The following is a 6000-nucleotide window of genomic DNA, read 5'->3' on the forward strand; positions in this document are numbered from 1 at the left end:
CGACAAAAGGGGGGGTAAGGGCTTTTTCCAGTCCCCTTCCTCAGCGTCAGCCTCCGAGGGAAAGAAGGCATGACAGGCCCTTTCGGGTCCGTGTGTCTCTGGTGGGGGCAGGCCAGAATTTTGCGGACCCCTGGATCCTCTCTGTAGTATCCACGGGGTACCGCCGTCCTATCCCAGCCTCTCCTCCCTCCACCCCTCCACTCCCACAGGTTGGGACAGCAACTCTTTTGGCAGAGATCCGGTCGCTGGTAGAGAGCCAGGCAGTGGAGGACGTCCCAGCCTCCCAGCGAGGCTTTGGCTTCGACTCCACGTTTTTCGCCATTCAGAAGAACCACCAGGTGGGCCTGAGAGTTCTGCTGGATCTTTCCACCCTCAACTTCGCCCTACCCCTGCAAAAATTGAAGATGGTTACGCCAGCTTTTATAGCAGAGACATTGGACAGGGGAGACTGGATGTGCTCCATGGACCTGAAGGACGCGTGCCTACACGTCCCGATTCGGCAGCCCCATCTTTCTTTCCTACGGTTCAGGATCATGGGCTACCATTTCCAATACAAAGTCCTTCCATTTGGCCTCAACTCGGCCCCCAGGGTCTTTGCCAGGCTCATGAACGCTGTGGCGGCCCTCCTCAGAGCGCATGGCCTCCACATCTACTCATACCTCGACGACTGGCTCGTCAGGGCTACATCTCCGGAAGCGGTTTGCCACTCTTCCCATGCCTTTATGAACACACTGCACGCCCTAGGCTTCTCGCTCAACCTCAATAAGTCACAGCTGCACCCTATGCAGACTGACATTCCTTGGACTCATTTGGGACATGTGCTCCGAGAGGGTTTTCCCGTCGGAAGGCAAAATCTCAGCCAGCAAGAGGGCTACCGCCCACTTCCTCAGCAGAGAGGGGACCTCGGCATGGTGGTACCAACATCTCCTGGATCTACTGGCAGTGGTCCTTTTAGCCGTGCCGCACACCAGACTAAGGATGAGAAGGATTCAGCTGCACTTCGCGGCCTCATGGAATCCGGAGCGGGGCTCGCAATCCGAGATGATCGACATTCCGCCATCTCTCCACCTGGACCTAACTTGGTGGTCCATGTACTGCAACCTACGGACGGGCAAGCCCTTTCGGCCGCCCTCTCCGCAGGCCACCCTCCCCACAGGCCACCCTCCCCACAGACTCCTCACTTGAGGGCTGTGGAGCCACCTGGACGATCTCTCGGTCCACGGCACGTGGACTCGACAGGAGCAGGAATACCACATCAATTGGTTGGAGCTGAATGCCATCTGGCTAGCGCTCAGAGCATTCCTACCACTTCTCAAGGGAAAAGTTGTCCTCATCCAGACAAGATAACTCGACCAGCATGTACTACGTCAACAAGCAGGGAGGCACCAGATCCCCTGTCTGTGCAGGCTGGCGATCAGCATGTGGGAATCGGCCCGGGAAAACGACATTTACCTCTGCCGTCCACCTCCCGAGGGAATCCAACCTGGAGGCGGACAGGCTCAGCAGGCTGGGGGCGGACAATTACCAGTGGCAGCTAAACTACCTTGTTATTCAGTAGATCTTCAACAGGTGGGGTCATCCCCAAGTGGATCTCTTTGCCACCTGGCACAACAAGAAGTGTCCCCAGTTTGCATCCTGGCAGGGCCAGGGCCCCGGCTCTCTGGACGACACATTTCACCTCCAGTGGACTGGCATGAAGGCCTATGCCTTCCCGCCTACTCCTATGATCCACAGGGTAATTTGCAGGATCAAGGAGTCTCACTGACTCCTCATCATTCTGATAGCTCCATGGGGGCCGGCCAGGCCATGGTTTTCCGAACTACTCGGCCTCTCAGAGGTGCCCCTGATACATCTTCCGACAGGCACAGCACGTTTTCTGACACAGCAGGGGGGCATAATCGTACACCCTGCACCAGGGAAACTAGGTTCTACATTATTTCGTCGACCACTTTTTCATCGTGGGACTTCATCGCCGACCCTTTCATCGCCAACATTAACACCTCCCTTACTTAAATAATCATACCCCAACCCGCACAAACACCACCCCCTAAAAAAAATGTAAAAAAAAAAAGTTGGCGATGAAAAGTCCCACGATGAAAAAGTGGTCGACGAAGTGCGTGTATACCGGAAACTAGCCCTCACACCGTGGTACCTGATCAGGTAACGCATCGGCACGTTAGCGCCTCATAGGCAAATCTGGAGATCATACAGGGCGGCAGGAGCAAAGCCACCAGGGCCCAGTACAAAAGCAAATGGACCAGATTCTGCCACTGGGCAGACTCCAAGGGAACTGACCCCTCGGCCTGCAATTTGGATGACATGCTCTCCTTTTCGGCACACCTCGCTCATTTGGGCGTACAGGTGGACACCTGCTGTACATACCTTGCAGCCATTGGGGCCTACAGGAACTCAGAGGAAGGCCTGTTTTCCTCCTCCAACCCTATCGTCAAACATCTGACTGGTCTCCTACCCGCCCTTCAAGAGGCCGCACCCTTTGTGGGCCCTTAACATAGTCTTGGGTGTCCTCGCGCACACACCATTCGAGCCAATGACATCCGTCAACATTAGGCTGGTCACCATCAAGACGGCCTTACTAGTCTCTTACCTCGGCTCGCAGAGTCAACGAGATTCAGGCGCTGGTCGCCTCTGAAACATATACCACCTTTTTCAAGGACAAGGTAGTCATGCGGACGCACCCGGCATTTCTGCCCAAGGTTCCATCTGAATTTCACTTGAACAAAGGAATAGTCCTTCCTACGTTCTTTCCCGATCCCAAGGACGAAGCACAGAGAGTACTGCACTGTCTGGATGTCGGGCGTGCCCTAAAATTCTACTTGGGCAAGACCAAGGGATTTTGCAAGTCGGACGCTCTGTTTGTCACTTCGGACGCTCGAGGCCAGGCTTTCAGGCCTCTAAGGCCTCCATATCCCGCTGGATGGTCTGTCATCAAGGAAGCGTACAAGGGCCAGCACAAGCCGCTCCCGGCCAACATGCACGCCCACGCAGTCAGGGCCAAGGCAACGCCCATCGCATTCCAGTGCGGTCACTTGGGCCTCTCCCTCGGCTTTCTGCAAGCATTACTGTTGGAATGCCGGCTCTAGATCTGATGCAGCGTGGGGACAGGCGGTTCTCAGGAACCTATTTGCTTAAGGAGGGTCTCCTCGCCACCCTGGGGCTACAGTAATCGCCCATACAGTATGGAGGAAAGGGGACGGGACGTAAGAGTAATTATCAGTAACTCACTGAAGTGACTAACATACTCTTGGTCCATAATCCTTTTTCCTCCATACGTCCCACCAACTTCCCCCCCTAATAATAATGGTGTCATTAGGCAATGTTAAATCTATTGTCGACGCGTCGATGGGGACTGAGGTGTGGCGGCGGAGGGTGGAGTCAGGGCAGCGCATGCGTGAAAAAGGTTCCTTCTCACGTCCCTTGGAAGGGATGCCCATACAGTATGGAGAAAAAGGGACTATGGGCTAAAAGTATGTTAGTCACTACGGTGAGTAACTCATCATTTTTTCTCGCATGCATTCTTTTGCCTTTTACTTCATAGTACCATTTTGAGTACCATATACTAAACAATTGTCATCTTATTGCGTTTTTCGCTCTGTCCTGTAGCCTTATTCCCACCCTCACAGGTCTGAAAAAATCCATATAAGGAAAGCATTTTCCCAGGCATAGTGATAGTATGTTTGTGGCCAAATTGTGGGGGCTGGTACGGTCTGGTCCCAGTTCACATCCTGGCTGAAGAGTTTATTGCTGGGAAGATGATTGACCAGCCCTTGCCAGTTTGAATGGTGCAGGTCCGTACATATGGTGGGCTCAGGACGAACCCCCAACTTGAAATGAAGATACGCGACTCCTCCGGCTATTCTTCAGATCGACCTTGGAGTTGACACCCTTTCGGGGAGATGTAACCTGCTGAAAACCAGGGTATGTCCATTGCAGCCAACCAGCATTGACCTTAATCTGTGCTTCAACCTTTTGACCTGTAGTAACAGCCAGTTCCAACCCCTTCCTTTGGAAGCTGCTGAAGGTGTCCCTGGACTACCCTGTGGACTAACTAGCTCCGTCCTGTGCCTCCTCAAGCAGGGGTTGCTGTCCTGAGATTGGACTTGGGACTCACAGACTCTCGGCTTGTTAGACGGGAAATATTGCCCTTCAATTTCCGATCTCAGGAACGAAGAGGGACCAGCTCCTTTGTCTCCGCCAGGAGGGTCACCTTCTGATGCCTCAAGTCAGGGATGGCTTCTGCCAGCCCTATTGTCCTGAGTTCATCTGAATGGTGGTTGCTTTAATATTTTGCCAGGATCCACCAGCTGTCCAGACACAGGAACCACCGACTAACTGGACCAATTTCTGACACCAGAAGTAACCGCTGCACCTGTGACCCCCCCACCCCCTCGCCAACCCACACCAGACAGAACAGCACTCTTAAGTGGGCCCAGTGGATTCAGAAACCCCAGGGGTTGTTTCTGAATTATTCAAAGTATAGGAGGTGACTTTATATGTATGTTTCCCCCTGCCCCCGTAGGGTTTAACAGGCTCAAAGTACTGACCCTGCCACTCCCATGCCTAGTCATGATCTGCATAGTTCCCCCTAGGCTTCCCCTAGATCGGTATGATTGTCAGAGGACTCCAAAATAACGTGGCTTACCTTTTGTTCTTGCATTCTGCAAACATTTACTACCTTGTTGTCTTTGCCAAAACTTGGTGTTCTACTTTTAAGACTCTTGGGGCATTGGGCCCTTTTCTTTTAACATGGAAAGGCATTTAAAGTGCTTGGGCCTTATTTTATATAAAGCATTGTAATAGTGGCATACCTGTTTTTTCAATTGTTATCTTTTTCTAACTGGTTCTGAAATACTTTTTTTTCTCACTTTACTCTATACGAGTTACCCATGTTGCTATCTGAACTATATTTAACTGTTTTAAGAGTAAAGTGTTGGTGAGCAGTTCATGGTGAATGTATATATGTGTGTACTTGGATTTAATTATATGAATTACCTTTAATTGTCATTGTGAAGTGAGTGCTTCAAGGCCTGATAAACTGTATTTTTGTACGTACTGTGTAACTTGAATTATTGGATTTCTCTGTGTGTGTCTCATTGAACCATTCACCACCCTCACATCCTCTGGAGCATAGGCCTTCTTGCTAAATTAACTGCCTTGCTAGAGCATGGCAGAACTATGTTCCATGTTCATTATAATAGGGTGGCCTCTCAGAATCTGCCCGCAGGGTTGATTCTGAAAATCCATCCTCACTGCAGCTTTCCGTCACCTGACATCTAAGACCCCCTACAACTTTTGGAAGTCTGTTGCACACATTATGTCTCATTGTTGGCCAGACAGATCGTTTAGTACTAGCCAGCAGTCGTTTTGTACTCGGTTCAGAAGTGAATAATGTACTTGGTAAATTATCACTTTTTTTTTCTTTCAGACACAGCTTACTTGTAATAAAGATCAAGCTACCCGAGCTGTACCACCAGCATCTCCTCCTGTCCTGGCTGCTGAGCTTTGAGATGAAGTCCACCATCTACCACAATAGAGCGCAAGCAAGCTCCTTTCTTGACTTTTGAAAACCACGAAGAATTGATCTGTGGGTTTGGAAGACTCTCCAATTTCTGACTGAAGCCTCCCATGTACTGTTGGAAAGAGTTTTTCCACCAGGCATTTTATTTTTTGTTTTATGGTATAGTGAACTATTCCTAAGCTTTGCCTCTTAGAAGTTTAAGTAATGTTATGATGCAAAATAAAATATTTTTTCTGTGAAATAATGTTCCGCTGTGTTTATATGCAAAATAATGCATACTGTTTTTGATATAACGATCACTTTCACAACACACCTACATCAAGCTTTCAGCATTCGCTGCTATTCTATTACTGAAATCCACAAAGGTCTGCATATATATACACATTCTTCATTGATATTCATAATCATTGAATAGTCTCTATCTGGTGAATCCTTGAACCCTTTATAAGAATAGAGAGAACTCC

General features: G+C 50.0%; 1 protein-coding gene across 1 annotated transcript in view; it reads left to right on the forward strand.

The window, feature by feature from the left end:
- Nucleotides 1-5780, forward strand: part of POLR2E (RNA polymerase II, I and III subunit E) — a 178203-nt gene extending 172423 nt beyond the window's left edge. The window contains exon 8 of the mRNA XM_069647351.1: nucleotides 5444-5780. The gene's annotated coding sequence lies outside the window, so the exon portion shown is untranslated. The remainder of the gene's footprint in view (nucleotides 1-5443) is intronic.
- The last annotated feature ends 220 nt before the right edge of the window (nucleotides 5781-6000 follow it).

This window comes from Ambystoma mexicanum, chromosome 1p (assembly GCF_040938575.1).
Source record: "Ambystoma mexicanum isolate Mex_15411 chromosome 1p, UKY_AmexF1_1, whole genome shotgun sequence".
NCBI lineage: Eukaryota > Metazoa > Chordata > Amphibia > Caudata > Ambystomatidae > Ambystoma > Ambystoma mexicanum.